The sequence below is a fragment of the Moschus berezovskii genome, chromosome 28 (genome assembly GCF_049115385.1).
Source record: "Moschus berezovskii isolate FMDL1 chromosome 28, NW_MosBer_1.0, whole genome shotgun sequence".
Lineage (NCBI taxonomy): Eukaryota > Metazoa > Chordata > Mammalia > Artiodactyla > Moschidae > Moschus > Moschus berezovskii.
Window position 1 is genome coordinate 8,269,913 of NC_142487.1, and position 14,718 is coordinate 8,284,630.

The following is a 14,718-nucleotide window of genomic DNA, read 5'->3' on the forward strand; positions in this document are numbered from 1 at the left end:
ACATACACACACACATACACACATACACACACAACACACACAAATACACACAGGCATACAGGCACACACATGTACACTCACACAGACACATAGACACACGAAAACTATATACACATAGACACACACAGACAGACATACACAGACACACACAGACGCACACAGACAGACACACACTGACACACACATGCGTACACAGACACACACAGACACACACATACATACACACACCCCAGGTCTGGGAAGTGCTCTCATGACGACAGTGCTGTCATCCTTTACATCCAGGGAAGCATGGACTCAAATGCATCAGTGTCTTGGCAGTGGGCTCTTTTTTCCCAGGAATTCACTTCCTATTTACTGTAAATGTGCTGGTAACATGATGCATAATAAATCCTTTCTGATACAGGAGAGTTTGCTTTTGTTATTTTCAAGTCATGATTAAATCAGGGAGTGATAGCTAATGGTGAACAATGTCGGATTCATGATCTCCGAAGAAGATTTAGCTTTGGGACCAGGGACCAGGATCACTCAAGAGCTTTTCTGTAGCAGTTTTGTTAAAGTATAAAAAGGACAGAGAAAGCTTCTGACATAGACATCAGAAGGGGGACAGAGTGCCCCCCTCGCTAGTCATAGCAAGGAAGCTAAATAATTCTTTAATCGGTTATTATAACAAACCCAAAGAATGTCTCAAGGTTGTAAAGATCTTACCAGACCCACTCTCACAATTTACATTTTAAGATGACAGGATTAGAACTAACAATAGAAAGATCTTACCAGACCCACTTCCATAATGTATATTTTAAGATAACAGGATTAATCAGAAGGTTTGCAAGAAGGAGAAACTGTCCTCAAGCAGGATACACTGTTGTTATATAATTCTTAGTACAGAGTTTAAGCTGAGCTGTTTTGTTGTGTAATCATCAGCTCTGGGCTTAAAGAAAAAAAACATCTTATGTGACAAAGACTAAGGAATGCAGAGAAAAAAAAAAGACATATACACACATAGACACACACACACAGACACAGATACAGACACACCCAGACATACACACACACGTACATACACACACACCCCAGGACTGGGAGCTGCTCTCATGAAAAGGTTGTCCTTTTCTCCTCCTTAAGAATTCCAGACCCCTATTTTCTCCTCAAGAGCCCCAGATCCCTTTCTCCTCCTTGGGGACCCCAGACTTCTTATTAACCTGCCTAGGAATTGACTCTCTCAGGAGCAATGAGGTTTCCCTCTATTTTGCAATAGACTGAGTTTTCTGGGGAGCCCCTATATGAAGTCTAACCTCAGAGGGCTTCGTACCAACCTGGATCTGGAATGGGCCTTCTGGAATTTGGAGTGGGGTGATTCTGATAACACTAGCCTCGCCCGACATAACAGGGTCAACCTGTACTTTGCCAGACAGCAGCGCTCCATGCACATATGTTCTGTAGTTCATATTAATTGGCATAGATCTATTAGTTTGTTTATCCAGTTATTGATCCAGCAACCCACTAACTTAGCATGTGCTGCATGCGAGGCACTTGAGAGAATACAGTTCTAGTGAAGAAGCTGGGATATGTTCCAAAAAATACGATTTAAATAAGAACAAAAGCTACCCCTACTGAGTGTCTGCACTGCAATACAAGGTGTTTTACATACATTACCTCTAGTATTTAGCACTAAACACCCAAGGGAATCCCTGGTGGCTCGGATGGTTAAGAATCTGCCTGCAATGCAGGAGACCTGGTTTCAATAAATACCCAAAGATATCTTTAATATAGTTTTCATTGGTAAGAAAACAGGCTCACACAAGATAAGCAATTTTCCCAATGTGACTTGGCACCTTCTTGGGAAACCCTCAAATCAATCACTTAATTATTAGCACCAACCATGTAGGCCAAAGTGGGATGGCACTTTCCGCACTGTCAGAAAGGGAACATAATTCTTGTGCAGAGTGGCAGAGGCACTATTCCCAGAGAAAGCAGTGGTACCCAGCCCACCATGTCTAGGGGAAGATAAATCAGTCTGTGTTGGATCCTGTGTGAGGACTGAAGTGGTGATAAAGCAGCTTCCAGCAGGACCGATTGGTTTAGGCTGCAACTTATGAGATTTAAAGGAGATTTTTGGAAAGAATTTTCTGCAGATGAGAGCTGAAAGGCATTAGGCTAACCTAAGAGAGATGGAAAATGTTTATTTCACGCGCAGTTGAGTTTTCACTAAAATACTATCACTCAGAAGCTCTGCCAACCACCCATCAACACATACTCCCAACTCGAGATGGTTTAATGATCATTATGGCCATGAATTTTCTTGATTTCATATCATGACCCCTGTGTGACTTGTGCTGCACAGCATTCCTGCCATCTTCCTCAGGCTTATCTGCTCAGCCTTGTAGAAGCTATCATTCGCCCTCTTTGTTCAGTTAAGAGAAATTCTATTTGCCTCGATCTTTACTCATTAATCAGTCCTTTTAGTCATTTAATCATTCACTTATTTCTTAATCCCATTCCAGCTCTTCTTTGTCTCACAGGTACTCACAGGCAAGCAAAAACTAAAGATAGTATTGATGTATTTTTCATAGGTAGGAAAACAGGCTCACGCAAGATAAGCAATTTTCCCAGTGTGACTTGGCACCTTCTTGGGAAACCCCGAAACAAATCACTTAGTTTTTAGCACCAACGCAGTGCCTCGAGCATCACCAGAATGGGGTATTTCTCAGTTCTGAGAGGCAAGGCACATGACAGAGTATCTCCCTATTATACAGATCAGAATAAAGCATGAAGTTCAAAAGAATATATTAAGTGACAAGAGCATATTTTGCAGAAGATGCTGGTGAAGAACCTGAAAGAAGGTAACAATGGGAGAGAAATGAAAGTTCATAAGGAGCGGGGATGATGGCTTTCAGAAGCATCGTCAGCACCCCGTTCAACCTCAGCTCTGCTGGGAATGCATTTCTGGATTGCGGCTCTGTGCTGACTTGCAGTCAGTGCAGAGAAATATTTATGTTACAGAGACGGCATCCTAATCACAAGCCTTTCTGCACACGCACACCCTTAAGTGTGTGTATTGTCCTAAGTCACTTCAGTCGTGTCTGAATCTGTGTAACCCTATGGACGGTAGCCTGCCAGGCTCCTCTGTCCATAGGATTCTCCAGGCAAGAATACTGGGGTGGGTGGCCACTTCCTCCTCCAGGGGATATATATGTATATGTGCGTGTTTAAGAACATACACGACTCTTCATAAAACCATATACGTAGAAGAAAGTTGACTGAAGTGGTTGTCCTAGGTGTGATATAAACCATTTAAAACTTACTATTGATTTAGCCAAATATTGGGAAGGGGGGGAAGGTTCTGAAGACATAGTCTCTTCAGCAAATTGCTGACATATAAGCTGAAATTTCTGTGCCTCAAGTCTCTGTTGGTCAAAGGAAAACGGTAGCTTCTGATGGACAGGGAGGTGGCAGATTCAAATTTCAGCTCATTGTGGACAGTGAAGGAAGCAAGAAACCTGTGGGTGGGATAGTTGGACTGAGCGGGAACCCCGGGGGAGGTGGAGTTCTTCTGACTGGGGGCCATCAGTCAGTTCAGTTCAGTTCAGTCGCTCAGTCGTGTCTGACTCTTTGCGACCCCATGAATCACAGCACGCCAGGCCTCCCTGTCCTCTCCTTAACTCAAGGTATGTGCGCTGCTTACAGGAAAAGGAGGAAGAGACTGCAGAAACTACATGGCTTTCAAAAGTCAGACACAACTGAATACCAGGAATTTCATACAGTTCAGCTGAATAATTTATCAAATATGTCAGGTCCAAGTTCATCAGCAAGACAGGTGACTAGAGGGCGAATGCTAAACAAACACAAACTTCTAGACAGCTGCAAAGTTTAAAAGAGATTTGGGGGGATGTCCTCGGTGGTCCAGTGGTTGAGAGTCTGCCTTCCAGCACAGGGGTTGCAGGTTTGATCCCTGGGCTGGGGCTCGGCGGGACTAAGATCCACATGCCACAGAGCAACTGAGCCCCAGAGCCACAGGTAGAGACGCTTGTGGTGCTGCAACTAAGGCCTGACATAGCCAAACACAAATAAATAAAAATTCAGCAATTAAAAAGAATACATTTGAATAAGTTCTAATGAGGTGGGTGAAACTGGAGCCCATTATACAGAGTGAGATAAGCCAGAAAGAAAAACTCCAATACAGTATATTAACGCATATATACAGAATTTAGAAAGACGGTAACGATAACCCTGCATAGGAGACAACTAATCTTCAAATGTATAGGCATAAAGTTGTTTCTATTATTTATATCCTTAATGCTTCTATGAATAATTCCCATTTTGAATATTGTTTATTTGCAAGATTTTTCTTGTTGATTATTGTTACCTGATGTTTCCCTTTTAAGAGAAGCTTTTTAAGGCAGCTTTGACTCTGTTGAGCCTCTCAATTTTATCTTTATTTTTATTGCATTAATACCTGGTATGTATTAGGAGCTTTCTTTTCTTTATGATTATTCTGTTTATCTTGCTAACTTCTTAAACTGGCTGTATACTTGTATACTCATTGCTTTTCCTTTTTATGTGAAGTCTACTACATTTAAGGCCTCAGTGGATAATGTTTTCCATATCCCATAGGTATTAAGACTTTGTATTTTTGTTATCTTTCTGTAATGATGTTGTTTTTAAATGCCATGTACTCAGTGAGTGATATAAACACACTGTAAATTTCAGTTTTCTAATAAAATAAAAAAAAAAAAAGAAGATTTTTGGACTAGATCTGAGATCCTAGTAGACCTCTTCATAAATAGAAAGAAACAGAAAAATGACCGCCATTAAGAATACTAGTTTTGCTTTTCAGAATATGTAAGTATAATTGAGAAGCAAGTATAATTTCTATTTCATCTGAGAAGAAATAGAAAAATAAAAGAAAACTGTATTGGTATATATTCTTTCCTTAAAAACTGTCCTGCCCTCCTCTTAGGAGCAGCATCCTTGGCTGCCGCTGCTCTGTTGGTTGTACCGGGGCCAGAGCTGGAGCGGCCAGTGCTGAATCACTGCAGGTGATGTCAGGCTCCTGAGGGTCCTCAGCCTCTGAATTTGCCTTCCTTCCATGACAGGAGCACCTGATTTCACAGGTCAGTGCAGTTTCCCCTTATTCTCAGGACCGATCCTGATCTGAGGCCTTTGGTGAGTCACTAAACCCCACGGTTCAGTCTAAAGTCCAAAGGTCTGAACCTGAAGCAGGGCCCAGTTCTGATACCCGAGCTCAGGGCTCAGCCTCATGGGCTCTGCATCACAGAATCTGGCATTTGCATTGGTCCTTATTGGCTCAGTCATAAAGAATCTGCCTGCCAATGAAGGAGAAGGAAATGCAGGAGACACAGGTTCAATCCCTGGGTGGGGAAGATCCCCTGGAGGAGGGCATGGCAACCCACTCCAGTATTCTTGGGCTTCCCTGGTGGCTCAGATGGTAAAGAATCTGCCTGCTGTGAGGGAGACCTGGGTTTGATCCCTGGGTGGGGAAGATCCCCTGGAGGAGGGCATGGCAACCCACTCTAGTATTCTTGCCTGGAGAATTCCCATGGACAGAGGAGCCTGGTGGGCTATAGCCCATATGGTCACAAAGAGTCAGACATGACTGAGTGACTAACACACACACACTTTGTTTCTAAAAGCCTGGTCTAGAGAGACTTTTCCTGGTGGTCCTGTGGTTAAGACTCCAAGCTTCCAATGCAGGGGGCATGGGCTCGATCCCTAGTCAGGGAACTAAGGTCCTGCATGCTGTACAGCATGGCCAGAAAGTAAAAATAAATTTTAAAAAGTAAGAGTCTTATCTACTGTCATGCCAAGAATCCAGGGGCCTTCATCTGGGAAGCCCACATTCCTACTTGGTTCTTGCCGAGCCCCCTTCCATGACAAGCCCTCTGCCTCCTAACCCCACCCCTGCAAGGCAGGTCTGCCTCCCCAGCTGGCCAGGTCTCCATGTGCCTACACCCCTGAATTATTCCCTCTTACTGTGCTTTGCCCACTTCCTGAGATTCCCCACCTTCATTTCGGATTCCTCCCGCTCGGCTCCAATTCCAAGAGTCGAGACGAGAGCTACTGATTTCCAAACCCCTGGGCTCTGGGCCCTACTCATCCAACCCTATTATCATCTTGTACTCACCACGTTTTCATCTTCTCAGACCCAAGCAGCTGATGTGGTGCCTGCTTCTCTATGACTCCCTTGTCCTGATAAAAATAATGCGCCATGCTCTGTCAAACCCTGGGGGATGGACAGTCTGGACCAGGAGAGTGTAACTAAGCTGCCACCACACATCTAATTGGAAGCTTCCCAAGCACTGGGCACTGACAACCCCGGGGTGACCGGAGGGGCCTCAGGCACCAAGAGTTCTTCCAGCCTGAGTGCCTCAGCCCCCCACTCTGAATTCCCTCCCTGCCCAGGTATCTATTAGCAAATTCCCTCCATGACATGACGTTAGAGGCTTTACACATTCAAGCAAACTGGCAAAGATGAAACAGCCCCTTGGGTGCTGTACTTCAAAACATAAGTAAAACCCAGAGGTCAGCGGTATTTCAGGAAGAGTGTCAGGTCGCTGACAGCCTTCTTGCTGATCCAGAAAAGTGAAGTCATCCAAGAAAGGCCAATAGCTCCCAGGAGGAGCCTGGTCTGGGAACATGGCCTCACGCAGCCCAGGACTTAGGTTGCAGCGAGACTGTGAAGAGTTCTTCCCTAATGCAGTCTCCAGGAGGCTCACCGCATCATACAGCTCAGTCTCAATTATTTAACTAGCCAATTGTAGTCCTTCTTTCTCAGACCTAGACAAGACAATATATCTAAGCCAGGAGGTTAGATGCTAAAGTCTCCTGGGTTATCTTCAAAAGACAAGAATTTAATTGTTGGAGTGGGTGGAGGCCAAGTATTTGGAAGTGTTCATGGAATAGACCATCTGAGGGTCTTGCCTCCCGCAGCAAGGACGCCCTGGACGCTGCCTCCTCAGAGGATGGGGACAGAGTCTTGAAGAACAGGGGGTGTGCCAGGAAACGGGGGGGAAGACAAACCTTTGCCCTCACTGCCATCCAACTGTAACATGTGGACAGCTTAAACTGGCATAGTCTGTTAAATGGGCAGTTTTTATTTTGAAGGTAACGCTGACCTTTTGGCCAACAGTATTAAAAGGCATGTCAAACACTGAAAGGCCGGTTGCTGTAATTGTGGAATTCCTGTAATGTTTTCTCTGGAAACTTACAAAAGCTAACTAGGGCTTCACAGTTAGTTACTAGTACTGATGTTACTTCTATGAGGACTGTGAGCAGTACAAATGATACTTATATAGAGCAGCAATCTAAGGTCTCAGTATTGGGTTTTCTTCAAATTCCTGAAGTTGATTGCCAATTCTCTTCCCCCTAAATCAGTTAATATACCAAAGGCAAACTTGTACTGCAATTTGATGTGCATAAAGCAGCATCATCCCAATTAACAATAACCAACATTAGTCATCTTATTAAATCTGGAAGGGAGGATTTTATATATTTCTTTTTTTTAAGTTTAAATAAACCACACTGAGGTATTAAGGATTATCTTTAATCTTTAATACACATGCGTGTGTGCTAAGTCGCTTTAGTTGTGTCCTTGTGGCGACCCTAAGGACTGTATCCATGGGATTCTCCAAGCAAGAATGCTGGAGTGGGTTACTATGCCCTACTCCAGAGGATCTTCCCGACCCAGGGATTGAGCCTGAGTCTCTTGCATCTTCTGCATTGGCAGGCGGGTTCTCTACCCCTTGTGCCACCTGGGAAGCCTAAAGATTAGGGGCAACCATGTAATTGTGGATAAAAATGAACACCTACTTTTTGCAAGAAAATATGATCCAACACTACTTTTTCTACTATAAGCTATCTTGACATATCTTGTTTAAGTAATTTGTTTCAACTATTTGTTACTGAGAATCAACATGCAAAATATTTTATATAAGATGACCAGACTAATCTAAAATATATATGTGAATTTTTTATTTCTACTAAATTTAGGCAGTAAAATCATTCAAAAATTTAAAGAGAAGATGATACCTAAACACAACTTGATTCATCTAATACTCATAAGATCTAAAACAGATCATAGTTCTATAGTTTTTACTCTGTGTTATGCCCTGACTTAAGCTGTCTTTATATGTTAAGTTTCTGAATTCTCACAATATCCCTCAAGATAGATTCTATTATTATCTGCATTTTATAGATGAAGCAATTGAGGTACAGAGAGGCAAAGTAAGTCATACAAGCCCACACAGGTAGGACGCTGGAGTCGGGTTTGTGACCCAGGCAGATTCATGCTAGGATCTAGGCTTTTAAGTACTATGCCAAACTCCCTCTGGGATTAGACTTTTCTCTGAATACATTATATATAAATAAAAGTGGTAGAATACCTGACATTATCGCCCTGTACATAGTGGGTAAATTGCCAAATGGATATTTATGATGTTAATGTATTTATGTAATGTCTCTGGCATTGTGATTATACAGAGAGAAAGGTAGGAAAATCAGAACACTTTGAGAGAATTTAAGCCATTCAGTGTTGTTTTTTTTTTCAATTTCATTCCGAAATTTACAGAGTTGTTTCAAGAATAGAACATGTGGTGAAAAAGGAATTCTTTAGAAACAAAGACACGTTCTCTGCATGGAATAAAATGTGATGTGAGGAACTGGCCATCTGGATAATTTTTTTATTGGGACAAGCTGTAATTTATAAAAACCGTGAGAAAGGAGGAGAAAATAGCGAAGAGACAGGCTTGACTTTCTTCCAGAAAAAAGATTTTGCGTTCTATCCTAACATGTTTTAAATGAGAATTTAAATATTCACACCCACATACACACAAACTAATGTTTCTTCTACACAGCCAAATACAAGTTTCCATCTAACTTGGCCACGCAAGTGCCCAAGCAGACCCTGTGTGAGTGGAGGCCAGGAGCGGGGGGAAGGGCAGAGATGCTGCCAAGATTCCATCCACAAACACTTACTGTATGCCACTGTATGCTGAGAAAGCCTGAGGAGGAGAAGGGGGTCACAGGATGAGATGGATGACATCACCGACTCAATGGACATGCATCTGAGCAAACTCCAAAAGATAGTGAGGGTCAAGGGAAGTCGTGTGCTGCAGTCCATGGGGTTGTAAAGAGTTGAACACGATTTAGCAACTGAATAGCAAGAACTGTATGCACAGCACTGAATTAGGCATTAGGGAAAATGGACAACTGTACCGAGCCTACCTCAAGGGTCTTTGACCTGAGGGTAGAAAAAGAAATGAATTAAAAATCTAAAAGGCAAAAGCAGGGACTTCCCTGGTAGTCAAGTGGTTAAGACTTTGCCTTCCAATGGAGGGGGTGCAGGTTCCTTTTCTGGTTGGGGAGCTAAGCTCTCACATGCCCTGAGGCCAAAAAGACCTGAACATAAACAACAGAAGCAATGTTGTAACAAATTCAATATTTTTAAAATAGTCCCCATAAAAAAAGTCTTTAAAAGGTAAAAGCTGTGGATATTATATTGTGAGTTTATTGTTACTACTCATCCGTTCCGTCGCTCAGTCGTGTCCGACTCTATGCGACCCCGTGGACTGTAGCCTACCAGGCTTCTCCGTCCATGGGATTCTCCAGGCAAGAATACTGGAGTGGGTTACCATTTCCTTCTCCAGGGGATCTTCCCGACCCAGGGGTCGAACCCGGGTCTCCCGCATTGGAGGCAGACGCTTTAACCTCTGAGCCACCAGGGAAGCCCATACTACTCATAGTACCTGTTTAATAATGACATGACCATAACAACAGGAATACATATTTCTTAAGCATATACTCTGTAGCAGGCACTATAAGTGTATGTTACATTATATGCATTATTTCATTAAATAAACACACTCTGGGAAGGGAATGTGTTTATAAAATTGTTTTTGTTGTTGCCGCTGCTGTTAATTAATCTAGGACCAAGGAGGGCACAGAGGGCAGGTTCTTGAAATAGTTCGGGCCTCATCAGTCCCAGGCATGGAGACAGAGAGACGAAAGATCCTGGGAGAAGACCACTGGGCCAGGAAACAGGGTGGAGACCCTTTCTCACTGCCGGGGCGGGGGCTGAGAGCTTCAACTGCCCAGAGATGCTGGAGGTTCCTGAATTGGGAAAGAAAGGTTAAAGGTCGGGAGGTCATACTGGCAGCTCTGGCCAAAGGAGGAGCAGGCTGAGGGACGGGATGGGGGGCTGGAGCTGATGGCAGGCAGGCCAAGGGTCTGGACCAGAGCAGCAGCAGCAGCAGCAGAAGGGAAAGCTGGTTCAGATGCAGACTGTAGAAAACCAGCCCATGGGGCTCAGGGTTTGGACATCAAACCCTGAAGCCTAATCCTCTGAGTGTGATGAAATACCACAGGTGGGGCTCAGATCATGTTCCCTGTTTCCAGTGTTCTGAACAGCAGGACTGAGGGACCCCGTGGTCTCCTTCTGCAGATGAGCAGAGACAGACGGCCGCTCAGAATGTGAATTCCACCACATGCCGGGACATCAGGTCTCTCTGGCTCTAAGCGAGGGTCTCAGCTTCCTACATTACCCCCGCTAAGCCAGGCACCCCAGGAGCAGCTGAGTGGTCCCTGGCCTCCAGCTGCAGCAGCAGGGACGGATTTCCTAAGAGCCTCTCGGTAATGGGAGGCTGTGCGATTTCACACAGAAGAGCATCCTTTAGACAAGAGAGATGTGGCTGGGGTGGCGTGGGGGTGGAGGGGGATCCAGGCAGGAGATGGGACTCCGGCTTGGTACTGCAGGTAGACAGTATTTGAAAAGGCAGGAAAAGTTTTCTTTTGTCTTTAATTTTGCTAATTACCATCTTTTAAAAACTTGCCGGTACAAAAATAGTTTCAATAGAAATGTTCCAGTTCTGTGTGTTTGTTGGCAAATCTTCCTAGATAAGCTGGCATTTTAAGCTCTCTAGATGCGTTAGCGGTGCAATCCAAGAAAGCTGAAACTAGGACCAATTTGCAACAGCATAGATTATTCAGGCCCATCCACCCTCTCCTTGTGACTCTATAGGACCTGATCTCAGAGCTAGAGGCATCGACGGACAACGACCCCATCCCCAAATCTGAGTGAAGCAGAATCGAGGTTCAGGGCAGGTGGGCCATTTGCAGGGGCAGGAGGGAGCACGGCTGTGCTGGCTGCTTTTTTCCCTTCCTCCCAGAGCTGCGCTTTCTGGGGAAGCACCTTCACTCCTGCCTGTTGCCTCCTGTGTTTGGCACATTGAAGCTTTCAAGGGACCGTGAGTCTGTGCAGATGTGTGTGTTTGGGCATCGCTGAAGGCAGAGATGTTCTGGAGGAAGGAAACTAGTAGAGGTAACTCAGGGTTTCTTTTTAGTCTAAACCACACACTCTTCTCATTGGTATCATACGTCAGCTTCTCTCTGATAAAAGGCCCCACTTCTATCGAGACCAGCGATGGGCCACTTTTTAAAGCAACACTTGATAGGAAAGATGGAAAGATGAAATCAACCCATGACTTTACCCCCGAGGTGGATGTTCTTTGGAAGTTTCAGGGTTCTAAATGTTGACTTTGTTGGATTTTTAAAACGGTTTAAATCGCTATTGACTCATTAAATTTAACCAGTTCGACAGTGAAATCTTAAATGTGTTGATTCTTTACAGACTTCAGTTTCTGCCCCATACTTTCTACCCACATGCAAGGTTTACTTATATATTCAGACCATGAAAACTACTAGAAATTTTACTACCTTAGGGCCTGAACAAGGTTTTACTTGTCCTCATTTTAGCTTGTAAGCTATATACTGAAGTTTCTGTTTTTAGAAAAACTATATATAATTTATAAATTATAAACTTTCTAGTATAGAATGTTACTAGATGGTTTTCCACAGCAAACCATCAAAATTTCCCCCGTTTCCTTCTGGTTTTATTGTTTACATCACGTGTGCAAGCATCACTGATGCAAGAATGTCCATGCACCATGGAGGAGTATGGTCACCGTCACAATGACTGCCCCAGGTCTCGTATTTCTCTGTCTCGGTAAGCCATCTCCTGCCAGCCTCTTTCTCTGAGGCACTCTCTCTCCTCTGCAGGTCCTTTTTAATTGATGCTGTGCATGCTCAGTCGTGTCCGACTCTTTGTGACCCCATGGACTGTAGCCTGCCAGGCTCCTCTGTCCGTGGGATTCTCCAGGCAAGAATACTGGAGTGGGTTGCCATTTCCTTCTCCAGGGGACCTTCCCCACCCAAAGATCAAACCCATGTCTCCTGTGGCTCCTGCATTGGCAGGAAAATTCTTTACCGCTGTGCCACCTAATCATTCCTGAAGGATTAACAAATATTATTCCAGAGCCTCTTTGGAGTCGAAATCCTTTTTGAGAATCTACTAAATGTCATGGATTCCCTGGCTGACAAATGCACAAGTGCAAATACACACAAGCATGGCCCATATTCTCACTGACCTCACGGCTCCCAGAAGCCACCGTGTGCCCAGAAGACACCTGGACCAGTCAGACTCCAACAGATTCCATTCTCCTCACCTTCTCATTTCCTTTGAAATGGCAGAGATTTTCATTCTTTTTCATATACTTTACTGTTGTCTCTTTCTAACAGTTTCTTTTCCCACTGAAGCAAAGAGAAGAAAGGTGGCCCTAGGGGTAAGAAATCTACCTGCCAGTGAAGGAGAAGCAAGAGATGCGGGTTCAATCAGGTTCAATGCGGATTCAATACAGGTCAGGAAGATCCCCTGGAGGAGGGCATGGCAACCCACTCCAGTTTTTGCCTGAAGATTGCCGTGGAGAGAGGAGCCTGGTGGGCTACAGTCCACAGGGTCAGAGTCAGACACAACGGAAGCGACTTAGCATGCAAAAGACAAGCAGAGGCCAGTGAGCCTTCCTGGTATACACGGGCACCATCACTAATGGAATCTGTATCCAGAACCAGTTTGCATGCTCACTATGATGGAAGGGTGACCCTCTTAGGCATTGGGCTGCAGAGCTAAGACCTGTCCTAATGTGAATTTTTACTTTAAGTCCAAAGAGAAGATTCGAAGGTGGTGAAGTGTGATTGCTCAGTATTTATGAAGTCCTTTGCAGGCTGGGAGTGTCTCTGCTTCTGGAGGGAAACCTCTAATCCTAATTAGGCTCGAGATCCCTACGGTTTCAAATTTAATCTTTTGGCGACAGAGCAAATAAACATTATCTCCGATATGTGGCATCAGCACATTTGCGAGTCCGTTTCTACGCACATACACATATTTTTGTCGCTGCTTTGCTTTCTCTAGCTGTGACAAGCAGGGGCTACGCTTTAGTTGTGGCATGTGGGCTTGGTTGCCCTACAACATGTGGGAACTTCCCAGAGCAGGGATCAAACCCATATTCCCTGCATTGGCAGGCAGATTCTTAATCACTGAACCACCAGGGAAGTCCCAAATCTCTACTCTACAGAGATTTCTGAGTCAAATTAAGAAAAACAGTCTATTTTTTCCTGAATCTTGAGCCATACTTAAAACACAAAGAGAATGTAAGCTATAGTTAAACTATGGCAAGTATACGCTTTTATTATCTGGAAACATAAAGAAGGCTATAGTGCCTAGGATATCATGGATATATTTATAGAAAATAATTGATTTGGGGAGAGGAAGTCTCTTCTCAAAGGAATTCATATTTAAATTAATGAGAAGTAATCTTTAAGAAGCATGATGGATAAAACACCTCCTTTTTGAATCTTAGTACATTTAGAAGTAATCAAATTATATAGCAAATTAGGGGGAGAAATTGCCCTATGATGTCTAGAGAAGCTCATGGTAAATGATGAATTTTTCCATTAGTGTTAATGAACTGTGCCTGGTTAACTCCCCAGCACACCAGAAGAACGGAGCCCGAATCATCTGTCTTTCATGTTTAATTCAATTTGTTTGTATATTGCATCTTTCACTCGATAGTTCCCAAAAAACAATTTCAGGAAAGACAAAATTATGAGTAAATACTTTATAGAACTGGATATACTGATAACAAAACAAAGAAGATGGACGGGAATCTTTGGTGGAACAAAAACTATTCTCTCGTGTTTTGTACATGTCTGAATTTTATCTGATTAGAACTAAAGGCTAACACATTCATACACTGATATGGGCATTGCTTCCTTTGTTTTCAGCAACTGTGATAGAACAAAGGCTCAAAAAAGAAAGCGAGTTCAAAATAGGTCAAAAAAGTTATTATCGTGTAACCACAAACACCAACAGGGCTTTGTTGCATTTACAATAAAGCTATGACACAGGTATAATCAGAGGAATATGTGAAAAAAAAAAGCAAATGAAGACCAAGGAGTAACAGCTTGTATTTAGGGAATACTTCATTCCCAGAACCGTGGAGGAATCACAGGTGAGCCTATGACAGTGACTCTCACAGGCTCCTCCGAGTCCTCGGGTGACTGTGTGTCCTTATTTGGTAAACACAAACAAGAGGAATGCAAAAGAACTTAAAGATACCCACTGATTCACCTGTTTTAAGAGCACAAAACCACTGCATTCCTGTGTGCCACTCCTGGGCAGTTTTCTTTTCCTGTCCTACCCATCACAGGCATCTCAGAGACGACTTAAGATCGACATTATAATTACTGTTTCCCAAAACTGGATATTTAACATCCAGATAATAGTAAATAGGAAGTAAGGTGTTTTTAAATCGCTCCAGTGTACACTTAAGCCAAGTATAGCAGGCACCATCTGGCTCACATTTTCATCAA

General features: G+C 43.5%; 1 long non-coding RNA gene across 4 annotated transcripts in view; it reads right to left on the reverse strand.

Annotated features, from left to right (window-relative positions):
* LOC148773564 (uncharacterized) overlaps positions 1-14,718 on the reverse strand; it is a 135,566-nt gene that overhangs the window by 52,576 nt on the left and 68,272 nt on the right. The window lies entirely within an intron of this gene.